The 15,386-nt window shown below is 41.5% G+C and overlaps 1 protein-coding gene across 2 annotated transcripts in view; it reads right to left on the bottom strand.

The window, feature by feature from the left end:
• The window catches only part of ATP8A2 (ATPase phospholipid transporting 8A2), a 1,045,467-nt gene that overhangs the window by 138,099 nt on the left and 891,982 nt on the right, over positions 1-15,386 (bottom strand). The gene's annotated exons all lie outside the window — the stretch shown is intronic.

The following is a 15,386-nucleotide window of genomic DNA, read 5'->3' as shown; positions in this document are numbered from 1 at the left end:
GGCACGGGCCCTCTGATCCCTCCTGTATTGATTTGTATTGTTGTAATGTCTGCCCTCATTAGCGCTGCATAAACTGTTGGCGCTATATAAATCCTGTATAATAATAATAACAATGAAGGTCAGATAAAAAAAAAAAAAAAATTTATATTCGCTATACAGCCCTCCACGTTGTCCCAATTGCTGCTTATAGCATCATATAGCACCAAACGCTAAGCACCTCTTGACTGTTGCCCCATGTTTACCATTTAAATTTGTATAAATTTGTATAAGTGTTCTCTGCACAACCACCATCATGTGTCACTCCATAATAGCAAGTTCTAATTATAATTTTCTAGTAGTAGTAGTAGTTACCTGTTTAGAGTTACACTAGAATTATTGCTCTTGCTCTAACGATTGCGGCGATACCTCACATGTGTGATTTGAACACCGTTTACATTTGCGGGCGCGACTTATGTATGCGTTTTCTTTGGTGCGCGCGCTCGCAGGGACAGGGGCGGTTTAAAAAAAAATTTTCTTATCTATTTTTATTTTTTTTATTTAACACTGTCCCTGATCACTTTTATTGCTGTCACAAGTGACGTCGCTTCCGTATTTTTACATCGGAGACCGGCTTCGTTTCCGGCTTCGTTCGGGACTCCACACAGCCGGCGGACATGGCGAATGATCGCTCTGGTCTCCCGGTGGGACGGGAGTCCCAGGCAGAGCAGGGGAAGGTGGTGGGATGGGGGGGGGTGGGGATGTCCCCTCCTGCTCCTTATGATAACGGCCAAGCGGCTCATTAGCTGTATCGGTTGTTATCATGAGAGAGCCGGCCGCTAGCTCTAAAAAACAGTACCGGGGTGATGCCTGCATCTGCAGTCATCACCCCAGTACAACCACTTCAACCAAATGACGTACAGGTATGTGATTTTGCGTGAAGTGATTATAGCACCATATAGCACCAAACGCTAAGCATCTCTTGACTGTTGGCCCATGTTTATCATTTAAATTTGTACAAGTGCTCTCTGCACAACCGCCATTGTGTGCCACTCCATAATAGCAAGTTCTAATTATCATTTTCTAGTAGTAATAGTAGTGGTAGTGGTAGTAGTAGTAGTAGTAGTAGTAGTAGATTTGAGCAGAATTAAAATTGATTTGTATAATTTGCACAAGATGATTGTATTTCATTTTTGTAATGCGTGGCTATTACTTTTTGCATGAAAGGAGTAAGTTTTTTTGTTGAGATTGTTTACTTTCTTCAAACTTTGTGCCAACACCACACCCCCCCTGCGGGAGATGGACAGGAGTAAGCGATCCTCCCCCCGGAGGAGACGGTCGGGAGGCCGCAATTAGAGGCCTTACTGTAAGGAGGTAGATGGGACCTGAGCTGAGCTGGGAGCCGAGCCTAGATGAAGAGAGGAGCTTGACAAGGGAAGAGCTGGGACTTCTCCTTCCGGCTAAGCAGGAAGTGGATCCTAAGACTCCCTGGCCAATTGGGTCTCCCTGGTCATCAGATTCCTGATTGGCTGGGAGGAGAATCAGGAAGACAACAGCGAATATTAATTCGCTATTGTCACACAACTGGGTGGGCTCAATTAGAGCGTTAGGCTCTAATCACGTGGTTAAAAAATGAAAAAAAAACATTGAGATCATGCGTCCGGCGCCCTGCATGTAGATTAAGGGCTGGAAGCATGGATTAGGGGGGCAGCGCCCCTAATGGATGGGCCGCCACTGCTGACTACTCCATTTTCCCCCAGATAACCTGGAGAGGGTTTACTGTTGGCTTAAAGAACATTATATGCTATCACTAACTTGTTTTCTGTTTTTTTGTCATTGACAACTTTAATTTCTTGGTACCGGCCTAATAATTTGTAATATTGCCTACCCCTGAGTGCAGTAAATTAGGGAACACTAGTAAGCAACTGCATTTTGTATCTTCCCAGAGTTCCTCTTTAATAAAATAGCTTTCCTTTTTTTTATAAAAATAAAATCGGCACTGAAATGTCAACAATTAGATGACATTAATGAATGGTATTTAGGGCTACTGAAAGACCACTTACATGAAGACTGATCCATGTATCTTGAAAGATGATGCATGGTAACATTCATTAAGAGAACAATTCGGAAAATGCCCGGAAATAAAAGGGATGGGCATACAGAAAGGGATAGGAATCAGATGTAAATTAAAGGGATGGTAATTGTAACATGCCAGATGTTCAGTTCCATTATTCTGCTACCAGTTAAACCTGCACTTCATGGACTTGATTAATTTCTTCCGTTCATCATTTAATTGCCTGGATCATCTGCTCACAAGGAAACAAGTACACATGGAACATAGAAGTGGGTACAAAGCAAATGAAATGATTGTCGGCAACAGTTTAACTTTAATAGCTCCAATAATAGAAGAGAGGTAATTAGCAGCACACATTTACTTCTGGCACAATCATGGTACAGAGGAAGCCATTTTGTGACTATGCCTCAGGGTGTTGCTACTTCCTATATACATTATTACTTGAAAGTGGAAATTAGGTAGTACATTGGACACTAGGACCTAGGTGGTCCAATCTTTGACAGATTTGTAGTTTGGCTCCCCTCATACTTAGGACAAAGAAAAAGTCGGACAATGATAGCTCACAGTATTATGCACCATTTACTCTTCTAGGTATCGATACCTTAAAGAGGCTGTATGAACAAAGCAGATCCTTCTATAATGTGTACTCGACTCTATCCAAAGCAGTGTGATTTCTCTCTGCTCAGAGTCCCTCTGTTTGCCTCTCCCTTCATTGGATCACCCCTCTACCCATTACAATAATCTATATTTGCACTTTTTTTTTTCAAATGTCTTGGTCTGGTTTAGTGATGTCACAGGTCCTCTTCCTCTAGCAGAGAACAGAACGTAAACACTGCACATGATGACACGATGCACTATTATCCTGAGAGTCCTGGTTGGTGAACAGAACCTTAATGCCCATGTCTAATGGGGCGCACACACGTTCGGACTTTTTGGCTACAAAAGTCCGACAGCCTGTCCGACAGACTTTCGACGGACTTTTGGCAGACTTTAAACGGACTTTCTAACGACCGGACTTGCCTACACACGATCACACCAAAGTCTGACGGATTCGTACGTGATGACGTACACCGGACTAAAATAAGGAAGTTGATAGCCAGTAGCCAATAGCTGTCCTAGCGTCGGTTTTTGTTCGTCGGATACAGACGAGCGGATTTCTGGGTCCGGCGGAGTTACAACGTAAAGATTTGAAGCATGTTCCAAATCTAAAGTCCGTCAGATTTGCGACTGGAAAAGTCCGCTGAAGGTCCGGTGAAGCCCACACACGATCGGATTGTCCGCCGGATTTGGTCCGTCGGCGTCCGTCGGACTTTTGTAGCCAAAAAGTCAGACCGTGTGCATGTTAACTGATTCTGGACATTGTCCAGTATGGAAAATTTTTGGGTAAGTGTGCAGGGGACAGTACCAGAGAGGAGATGTGAATATTGCAATCAGAACTGCTTTTTTATTTTTGCCCAAGGTGGAATTCAGACAAACACAGGCATAGTTAAAATACATGAATGCAAACTGTCCTACTTGCCTTATTCATACTTATGTTTAGCACAGCCCAGCCCCAGCCAGGTAGGCGACACCTTGTTATTCTGGTTTAGCTCTGCAGTTTGCCAAGTTGCCTCTTTTTCTACAGCTTGCACATTGGCCAAAGAATCAGTATCATCTCACTGCTGATTAACTGCCTAACAAGTAGACAGGTGACACAGAAACGATACAGCTTTAAAAAGAAATAGTAAATACATCTTCATTTCCTGGGGAAAAGAATGTAATTCACCAGACTGGCTGAACAGAACTACAAGTCTGTTTGTATTTTAACTGTGCATAAAGTGGTATGAAATCCAAAAGCAAACATTTATTATACTTTATTTTTTATTTATTAATTTTCTTTTTTAGGCTTTCTTTCCTTTATTTTCACTTGGGGATCTAGCCAGTAAGTCTATTATTGTCCAACAGAACACGTTGTCCTGCAGATGTAGTAGTCAGGGGGTGAGACAAACCATTTACCACTGACCGGGGTGCTTACAATTATCAGATTTCATTTATTTAAAGTGTTACTAAACCCAAGACCCTGCATGCACTATATCTGATCTCCCACAGTACACAGAACATGGAAATGCAATACTTTTAGTAAATATAAACTGCTAAATACCTTTTCTCATCAGCAGTATATAGCACTCTTGTGACTTGTATCAGTGTCTGGTTAAAGCTTGTAGGAGGAGATTTCATTCTCCCCCGATTGTCCCATGAGGCTGCAGGACCCCTGACCCTGTCTGGACAGTGCTGATTGGCCCTGTGCCGATCACATGAACTCTCACAAGAAAAGAATAACTCTCTAGCATTACACACCAAACTGAGCATGTGCAGAGTGCCCCAAGGGTCTGTTCTATCAGGAGATGGATTGGGAACAGTGGAAGAAGGGGAGGATCAGAGAAGACAGGGTCAAACAGCCTTTTTACACAATGTGCAGGATTAACCCCTTAGGTTCCACAGTGAGTATAACAAGCATGCTTTACTGCATATACAGTATAGCTGCTAGCAATAATCATTGTCTTCTCTCGGTGGGGACGGCTTCCCTTGCCGGGAGACTACTATGGCTTGGCAGGAAGGATTCACCTGTTAACACTGTATGTGTTGACAGGGGAATCATGCAAATTTCTTTCCTGCAACATCTGGTTGTGAGAAACTGACCAGCTACCTCGGTTAGATTGTTTTTCTGCTGTCAGGAGTTTTGGTAAGTCCAAAGATAGGCACACTGGAGATAACAGCAAGCCTGCCTGTGACCTGATCTTCGGTGAATTGCATTAGAGGGGTAGTCATTAGGCAGGGACTGCTACTGCAGTTGCTTTGTGGAATAAACTCATATTACAATGATGTCACATGTGTGTGACGGCTCTTCATTTTCTCTAGGTGCTGTTTGCACACTGAAGTAATGAGATTGTGCTGCAACAGTGTGCCAGGCATTTGGAATGTGGTTGCAGTGAAGTCTTTCACCCTAAAATCACCCTTGGGATAAAAAAAATTAGTGGTTTACAAAGTAGTAGGATCACTTCCTGAATGCCTGTAAACTGTCTCGAAACTGCCTCTGATCACTTTCAGAGGGGCAGTAGAGTCTACTGCTCATGTAAAAGAAGCCTTAATGTTTGTAGAATGCTTTATTCTACCAGGAAAAATAAGCAACACATGAAATATATTTACTTTCAAAAATAGGCGATTTTAGAAAAATTACATGTCTTTCTAAGCAAATCTCAATGGTGACAAGAAATATCTAATAGTCCGTAGCAGCCACCATAGCTTCCTTGTAACTACAACATGTATAAGAAGTAAAAACTGAATAAGGTATGCTTTGTGTTGAGAAAGCAATGGTAATGTAGATTTGAAATTTAAGATGTTGAGGATTACTCCTTCAGGAGATGGGTGATTTAAGGCAACAGGTGGGATAATGACAAAAACAGCCAGTGCTAGTAGACTGCTTCTATGTTAATGTGTGCAGAATCTCAACTCTGCTACCGAGTCTAATTTCCTTAATTTGGCTCATCATACCACTCAGTTTGCCCTCCAATGACTTCCTAATGCTCTTGTTGCATCTCAAGCAGTTCCCAAAACTTGATCCTGGATGCACAAGTTGAGAAACTGAACACCAATGACTCCTGGAAAAAGCCATGATGGAGGCACATCGGATTCTAAAAAGGTTGTTTACCCACTCACACCCTCTTTCCCAGCATCCTTTTCTGACCCTAAACAGAGATGCCTGTTTTTTCCAGTTTAATCAGCGGGAGTCTGGCACTTCCATCTTCATGTCTCCACTGACCTCAGACAACCCCATGGAGACAACTCTTGCTCAAATGTTTTAGGATACTTACTCCTTTTATTCCTCCGCAATGGGGAATTCATAAATCTACCCCTCTGAAGGTGCCTTAAAGCACTTGAGCACAGGTGTGAACCTAAACCCAATCGTTTTTTTAAGCCATTCAATAAACGCTATAGGTGATAAAATTAGGGTAGACAACTGGGAAAATCTTAGAAGAAATAATATCAGAGTTGTAAATCAAATAAAAAAAAAAAAATGAAGGTAGCAAATGTAAATGGTTTAACGAGACCTATTTGGAAGATATAAACTTACATAGTTGTGGAAAAGAACCATATTCTCCCTGCAAGTGTATGGGTGACCTCTGATAAACACAGAAAATAACCTGCTTTTCTTTCTTTATTGCTGAGGTTCTCAACTGCAACTTGGAAGCCATGCTCTAAGATTACAGTTGTCATCAACAGAAAGCCACAGGCCTTTAGACTTTAATACTTCAGGATGTTTTCTGATAGCCTTATGTTCAGTATAAGACAAAGCTCAACTTTTTCATAGATTTATATGCTACTATGTGTGTTGCGTTTGTTGTCAGAAGCAATGGCTGCCAGGATCTCCTTAGAATGGTCAACCTTTTTCAAAAATATTCACTATTCCTACTTACCTAACTTTGCAACCCTTTGGATCCTCTATCCTTGAATTCTACTTTCACAATAGAACTTCTAACCCAGAATGTCATGTCACTGCCCCTCCGCTCCAGCTGTGTGGTCAGCTCCATAATATTTTGACATGCAGTTAATTTGTGCCCAGATTGGTGAGGCGGCATTATGTTAAAGATAGTTATGTACCGCATTCCTACACAGGCCTGAGAAATGGCAGAGAGAACAGCTGCTGTCGTTTATTTACATACATTCCTACTCGAAATTGAACTAATGAAGGTAATTTCAAAGCAAGCAGCGTCCTTTGCCTCTTTCTTTGTATCAGTTGACATCTCTTTCCTTGACTGTGTTCTAAATTATGACACATTGTAATTACCCCCACGAAGCAGAAACATTTCACTCTGACATAGCAGCCGTGTGTTGTGCTTGCACGCTCAGAGCCTTAATAATGTTAATAAACTTAAAACAGTGATATTATATTACAGCTTTCCCAGCTAGGGTTTTTTTTTTTTTTTTAACTTGTTAGAAGGTGATATATCTAGCCCCGAAGTCAAGACTTGCAAACCGCACGACAAATATTTTATCATGCTTTCATTAGCTGCTGGCTATTAAAACCAGATTTAAATCTAATAACAATGACACAGTTGTTAGCAATATGAATGACTATTTTCCACTACGGGGTCTATATAGATGTTCGAAGATGGGCAGATCTCCAGTACGATTTTACAATCTTCTCATCCTTGTCATTTTTAAGCAGTCCCAGTCACGAAAATTTGATTAATTAGTAGCAATACATTTGAAGCATGTTCTGGGAACTGCCATTCGCCTCATGTTACATATACTACCCAGTGATATTTATAGATATCTAAACCCCTTTCTTCCTGTCCAAACCTGAAAAAATCAACAGGAAGTGAGGAAGAATTCTCCCCAAAAGTAAGGAGAATCCACATTTTGGCAGTTGTCATAAGAACAATTGACCGCTCTGGAAAATATCACCACCGCTCCTTTTCTGCTGACAACTGTATAATTTTGGATTTCCCTTAACTTCCTGTCCCAGTGACAATGTTCACTTTGACAACAAGTGAAGGTGGATGTCCTCTGAAGGGATACAGACTGCAATAAACATTTGGCAATGGCTTTCAGGTCTTCCATAACAGTGTTTTTCAACTTTTTTTCGGTCAAGGCACCCTTTCAAAATGATGCACAGTCTCGAGGCACCCTTTAAAAATGATGGACAGTCTCGAGGCACCCTTTAAAAATGATGGACAGTCTCGAGGCACCCTTTAAAAATGATGGACAGTCTCGAGGCACCCTTTAAAAATTATGGACAGTCTCGAGGCACCCTTTAAAAATTATGGACAGTCTCGAGGCACCCTTTAAAAATGATGGACAGTCTCAAGGCACCCCATTCTAAAATGTAAAAAACTATTCTAATAGCTTTACACAATGAAGCAACATCCACATGGAGGACACCCAACGTTGGAGGTGATTTATTCTTCCAAATCCAATACACTTTTGAAAACTGGTACTGACTAGTATTCCAATGTTTCTCTTCTCCATCAAATGTTCTCCATCACTCAGCTAATGTGCCCCAATGCTGATGGAGAAGGGCAGGACAGGGTCAAACAAGGATGCTATGCAGGCGACTGACATCCTCCTTTTCAACTGATGATGTCATTGGTCATTAGAACGCCAGCAGCTAGAACGTTGTAATGGTGCACACTGAAAACCTGTGGCCTTGTGTAACTAAAAGGCAGGCTTCATCCACACGCTGGCTTGTATACAATTTCTGGGCAATTTTTAGGCATTTTGCCAAGGCACACCTGAAGAAACCTCAAGGCACCCGGGTTGAAAAAGACTGTTCAATGCTCTATAACAGTGTTCATTATTATTATTTTTTCATAAGAAATTAATTTTGGCTAATAAAGCCACATCCGAAACAGAGAATGCAAAAAAGAGCAGGGCTGGGAAAACCAAGTCCTGCCTAAATAACTGGACTGAAAAAAATCTAAAAATAAAAAAAACCTTGCAAGACAAAGACATAATGAGCTAGTAAGCATCTGAAATGATATCATGTTACTCTGAAATGAACTATACCAGGGCTCAAAATTTCAAGTCCTGAGCTACTAGGCAGGCCTTAAGAGTTACTCGCCACCAGTTTCCCCACCCAACCCTAACCCTGCCCCGCCCCTAATTCCGCCCCTAAACACACCCTCATAAATTATCTCATGAAATTACACTGTTAATTGTTTTATGCCGAATTAAGTTACAAAGTAAATATTAACAATAACAACTTTAACCATTTTAACCACTTCAGCTCCGGAAGGTTTTACCCTCTGCCTGACCAGGCCATTTTTTGCGATACGGCACTATGTTGTTTTAACTGACAATTGCATGGTCTTGCAATGTTGTGCCCAAACAAAATTTATGTGCTTTTTTTCCCTACAAATAGAGCTTTCTTTTGGTGATATTTGCGGTTTTTATTTTTTGCACTATAAACTAAAAAAGACCGACATTTTTGAAAAAAAAAACCCATTGTTTTTTACTTTCTGCTATAAAACACATCCAATAAAAACATTTTAAAAAAATCAAACTTCTTCATTGGTTTAGGCCAATATGTATTCTGCTACATATTTTTGGTAAAAAAAAATCCCAATAAGTGTACATTGATTGGTTTGCGCAAAAGTTATAGTGTCTACAAACTATGGGATATTTTATGGACTTTTTATTGTATTTACTAATAATGGCGTCGATCAGCGATTTTTAGCGAGACTGCGACATTGCAGTGGACAAATCTGACACTAAGTGACACTTTTTGGGGACCAGTGATGCCAATACAGTGATCAGTGCTAAAAAAATGAACTGTCACTGTATAAATGACACTGGCAGGGAAGGGGTTAACATCAGAGGTGGCCAAATGGTTAAGTGTGCTCCTAGGGAGTGATTTCTAACTGTGTGGGGGATGGACTGACTGGAGGAAGAGAGAGACCTGTGTTCCTGATTAGCAGGAACACAAGATCTCTCTCTCTTCCTCTCTGATGGAACGGCGATCTGCCTTGTTTACATAGGCAGACTGACATTCTGTCTCTCCTTTGAACGATCGTGGGTGGCCGGCGGCGCCCCAGAGCTGATGACAGCGATGACGTGCAGGTATTAGGCACTTAAGGGCCGCTCTGTGGCAGTACATGTACGTGGGGTGGTCCTTAAGTGGTTAACAAAGCATATATTTAATTGATCTGACTGTGATAAACAAAATAAGGATAAAATATAATTGGCTAATATATGTACTGTACACATTATTACTGCCTTGTTAAGTAAATATTTGAATGCTATATTAAATATAGCATTAAAAAAAAGCAATGAATGACACGTTCACTGATTTAGGATGCAGAGAGAAAGTCAGCTTGCATAGACGATTTTGCAGAGTTGCTCCAATTTCTAGCCAATTTCAAAATAGCAGAAAATGAAACAAGCAGCCCTAGGCCTGTACATCAGTACAGGTGTTACAGATGGCCCTCCAAGACCCATGGGCCTAGTAGCAGATGCGATCATGCGTGCATTATGGTACATTGCAATGATCCTCAGCTTGTCTGGTTCTTCTGCACGCTGTTAGAATGGCTTCTGAGTCAATAGAATTGCAAAAAAACTGCTAGTTTTTAGTTTGCAAATCATGCATTATAATGAACTGACTTTGTCTTGCTGAAACATAAGTTGCCCTGATTAGCATGTACATATATTAAAACAAATTCCCCAATGGAAACTTCTTAGTAATCGGTTGCAGATATCCCATATGGACTACCTAATTTATGAGCATTAACATGGCTTGCACAGTCAGGTTTTGTCTACTTTAAAAACACTGTAAAGTATTATGTGTCAGTAATGAACTAGTAATAAGAACAGGTGGAAACAAGGCAGATGTTTGGAATGTTCAGAAGGCTTCCTGTTCAGTCTTACAGTGCCACCCTCTGCCAATGTAATTATCTATACCATCAATAGAGTCATTACCGGTAGTTCTCTGCAGTTAGTAGGGGCTTGTTAGGGCTGAACTACCTGTGAGATTCATTTATCAAGTTACTGGATAATTTAACTCCTACAGGCAAACACAATTCACATACTAAAATCAATCTGCTGCAAATTAAATGTCCATCAGCAACTGGCTAAAATGTTTAGTAGCATGAGATTAAAATCTATAAAATTAGGTTCTTAGAACTTAACCAGCTGAAGACCTCATCTGTTCTATAGACCTTCATTACCGAGCCCATGTGTGCAGGTGCCAGGATTTTCTGTTACTTTTAACAGCCAAGGTCTTGATCTATGTAGCACAGCCAGTATCAGAAGTTGTTTTAGCACTGATCAGGAAAAAAAAACAGGTGTCTTTGTTAAAATATATACAAAACTTGATATGCTGTAGTCAGGGATGGACTGGGACAAAAATTTGGCCCTGGACTTCATCCAGACTGGCCCACTTTGACAGGTCTCTCCCATGACGGCTTGCCACCCTCCCCCCCCCCCCCCCCCCCCCACTAGCCATTAGCCGTTCTACATTATTTCTCTTATAGGCAGTACCAGTGGGGAAGCTAGACATTATTTCACCTGGGGCAAAGAATCAGTTTGGCGCCCCCCCCCCCCCCAATGGGACAAGATTAGGCAGGAAAGTGAGGCCGCCCTCCTTCCAGATCGTATGATGAGCTTCTCAGTGTTGACTCCTGAGCATCATGTCTGTATTCAGGCGCGCTGCATAACTAGCCAGGGAGAGGAGGTGAGCACTGTGGGGAGGGGGGGGGGACAGAGGACCGGAGGGAGGCAGCGGTCCACTGTCACTGAAATCGGCCCACTGAGCCATCGGCCCACCGGGAAACTCCCTGTAGTCCCAATGGCCAGTACATGCCTGGCTGTAGTTAGCTATGGCTTTCAGGAGCAGCTGATTATATACATATTCATTTTTTTTTAATACAGGAGATGTGTCAATTATAAATGCAGCCAAAATATATTTCATTTTGGTTAGAGCTGGGAATTGTTAGGTTCTCTGTTGGGTTTTTATAGTTCTCTGTGTTCCCACTGGTGAGACTGACTACTTTCATTTCCTGTCCCAGAATTTCAACAGGAAGAGGGAGAAAAATCTTTCCAAAATTAGGCCCATTTTTGAACATTTTTGATTTCCTACTACTTTCTGTACTGGTGACAAAGGACATCAGGACACAAAGTAAGGGAGGACATCTCACTGGCATGGGGCACATACCATCAGTAAAAGCTTTACAGAGATTTTCCTGATCTCTGATCTTCTAGTAAATATCACCACACTGGGGGGAATGGGGAGGTACCTTTATCGGTAGACCCTGAACACCCTTTTGTTAAGCACCACCAAAGCACTTCCAACCAGTTGCGGGACAAGGTCACCTTGAGCCCAGGGCGAACATGCCAAACTGTGCCCCCTCCTAAGATGTGTGAGCACTAAATATCAGCAAATTCCTTCTCCTCCCAGGACAAATCTACCCCCCTGCTGAAACACCCCTTTCCAGCTCAAATCTTTGCCCCCCCTCCATTCCCCTTCCCAGCTGAAATCCTCTCTCTCTGCAAATTCCCCCATCGTCCCGCACAAATCGAACCTCCCCAAAAACACTCCTCTTAGCACAAATCCTCTACCCCTAAAATTTCACCTCCCAGTGCACATCCACTCACCCCACTCCAAATCCCCCCTCCCAGCACAAATTCCCCCCTTTCCCTTTCCTAGCACAAATCCCCCCCGCCTCCAAATTTCCACTCCTAGCACAAATACTCCCAATCATCCCTACTAGCACAAATCCCCCCCCCCCCAAAAAAAAAATGATTCCCCTCCTAGCACAAATCTCTACCATATCACCTCTTGTAGCACAAATCCTCTCCCCCGCCCTCAAATCCCCCAAAATCACATCTTCTACCTCCCCCCACCCAATTTTCACTCCTAGAACAATTCATACCCTCGCTGCCCCCAAAATTCACCCTCCCAACACAAATCCCCAAATATCCCCAACCTGCTTGCGGTGCCCCCCCCCCCCACACCTGTCATGATACCACAGCACCCAGTGCAGCCTCCTGCCCACCCCCTGTCCCGGACCAGCTTCTAACACCTACCTATCAGCTTACACAGTCAAAAATGCCACTGCAACTCTGAATTTACATTTTGTCTGGCCTGTGCAACCCAGTTTAAGTCAACTTTCACATTAGTGCACTGACTATATTCAATAATTATCTTAGTGACTCTGGAATGAATGCCTCGGGAACTAAAGGCTAATTGTATATGTTTGCTTGCAAGTCCTTAAAGTAGATCTAAACCCATATTGGATAACATTTAATTTTATAAATCACTGTGCATCATAAACTATTTTTTTTTTTTAATATCTCAGTGCTTCTGATCGCCTTCAGCCACTTACTGTCTATATGACCTTGCACCAACATTAGCTGCACATCATTGCTGTGCATTTGTTTCCTGATTTTAACAATGGTGGGCCATGTCTGTGTCTGGAGTCGTTGCTGGTAGTTTTCACCAGAAGTACATGTAACAGGGTGAGCAACTGTAATACAGATGTCACTTTCATGGCAGGATCACCAGATATTATTTTAATAAGAACTTGCAGATTTACTGTCAAAGCTTAAATACGGTTTTAGTGCCTGAGATCTTCTTAAAAATGCTACCCATTGCGATGGGGCATGGTAGAGTATGGGCTGCAAGCTATACAATCAAACAAGTGATGAGTTACAGTACATGGTGTTTATGACCTAAAGTAACAGCAGGAACTGGTTAGGGTAGTGTACATACTATACATAATAAACATACAGTGTACATTAAATGCCCATACTACAAGTATCTATTGAAGGCATTGGGTTTTTGAACCCAAGCTGTTTTGCACAAAAATGGCCACACTAGCAAAATCTCTAGAAGTTCCTGAGTTGTTTTTATACTTTGGAAACAGCTGATTGGCTACAGCCCTCTAACTGCCCAACACGGCAAAGGGTTTTTCCACGTTGCTGCTGAAAATGGAAAACTCCTTTAAATCTCAGCTAATGTGATTCTGTGTGTTGTTTCAGCTCAGTTCTGCACCATATGCAAAAATAGTAATTCCTTGTATGCATTATTTTATTTATGCATATTCTTTTATTTAAATCCAAACAGTGAGGTCCTCCTCTTGAAAGAAATACAAATCAAGGGTGAACCTTGGCCTGTAGGCATAACTTATACATCCGGAATTCCTGATTGGAACATTTACATAAGTATGATACTTAGTGATTCAAAATCACAAATTAGATATGCTTAAGACCTTAGCAAATCCATTAATTTATATTCTATAAGGTCAGATTTGTTTCCCTTCTACATTAAAGTGGTTGTAAACCCTTACATAAACCAAGTGAAGTGACTGGCCTTAGGTGATACACATACAGTGCCTTGAAAAAGTATTCACACCCCTTCAAATTTTCCACATTTTGTCATGTTACAACCAAAAACGTAAATATATTTTGTTGGGTTTTTTTGTGATAGACCAACACAAAGTGGCACATAATATAAAAATATATAAATCTTTTGAGCTATTCTAGAGCAACCTGAGACTGAAATCAGCGTCAGATATAAAGTAACCTGAGGTTGCAACCTAGCGTCAGGTGTGGTATAACAATTCCTGAGAAACAAAGTGCAAATTTACAGCTGCTAAGCATTGATGACAATCCCATAATCTGTGAAAACTTATATACAAAAAACAAAAAAAATGCAGCGCTGTGTGATACTGAACCTTACAAATGCATAGATAGTGCCATAACCAATGAAGATCAATATTGCTAAAAAAATGTAACTATGAACATAAAAAATATTTTTTTTTTGTGTAACAAGCAAGCTCACAGTGAAAGAAATTTAGTATTATTCCTTAATATCAAGTATCCAAAAAAAGAGAGATTCTTTCTCCCAATTTTCATCAATCCACAGAGACAAAAGTGCAAATTGGGGTATTATACGTATTACTGTCCAAAAAGTGACCCTAGCGATTATAATCCTGATTAGAAGAGGGTGACTTCACACACATGACCCCCCCCCCCCCCGTGTGAATGCACTCACCTCCAACAGTTTGACCGCACACTTAAGTTTGGTCCAAATAAGCAAATGAACCACTCCTGTGTTCTAAGTGAAACTGCAGCAGGATCCCACAGGAAAATCCAGAGAAGTTGTCCTCAATTTTAAAACAAGAAAGAGGCTGGAAAGTGCATTATCGCTTGTTTAAAAATGTATTTAGAAAACATAACATCAGGGTACTCACACATTTTAGGTGCTTCCAGCACACCAAACTATAAAAGCATTAAGCATAGGATTCCTCTCCAAACGACTTTCAAACTTGTATGTGTCAGCAGCTTGTAAAAACAACAATGTATCGTAGCTTCTCCACTGTCCTGGCCCCTCCCCTACATAGGACAACATAGGGCTAATCAGGTGTCTTCCTCAGGGGGATCTGCCAGATCCCCCTGAGGAAGACACCTGATTAGCCCTGTTGCCTTAGATATAGGCCAGATTTGTGGAGTGCATGACTAATAGTTGTTCTGTGGACAGATTCTCCCACCTGAGCTGTGGATCTCTGCACTTCCTCCAGAGTTACAATGGGCTTCTTGGCTGATTCTCTGATTAATGCTTTCCTTGCCCGGCCTGTCAGTTTAGGTGGACGGCCATGTCTTGGTAGGTTTGCAGTTGTTTGCATACTCTTTCTATTTTCTGATGAGGGAATGAAGAGTGCTCTGTGAGATGTTCAAAGCTTGGGATATCTTTTATAACCTAATCCTGCTTTAAACTTCTCCACAACTTTTTCCCTGACCTGTCTGGTGTGTTCCTTGGCCTTCATGATGCTGTTTGTTCATTAATGTTCTCTAACAAACC

Source organism: Aquarana catesbeiana, linkage group LG02 (assembly GCF_042186555.1).
Source record: "Aquarana catesbeiana isolate 2022-GZ linkage group LG02, ASM4218655v1, whole genome shotgun sequence".
In the NCBI taxonomy this organism is placed as follows: domain Eukaryota; kingdom Metazoa; phylum Chordata; class Amphibia; order Anura; family Ranidae; genus Aquarana; species Aquarana catesbeiana.
Note: the sequence above shows the minus strand (reverse complement) of the source record. Positions and strands in the feature narration are given on the sequence as shown.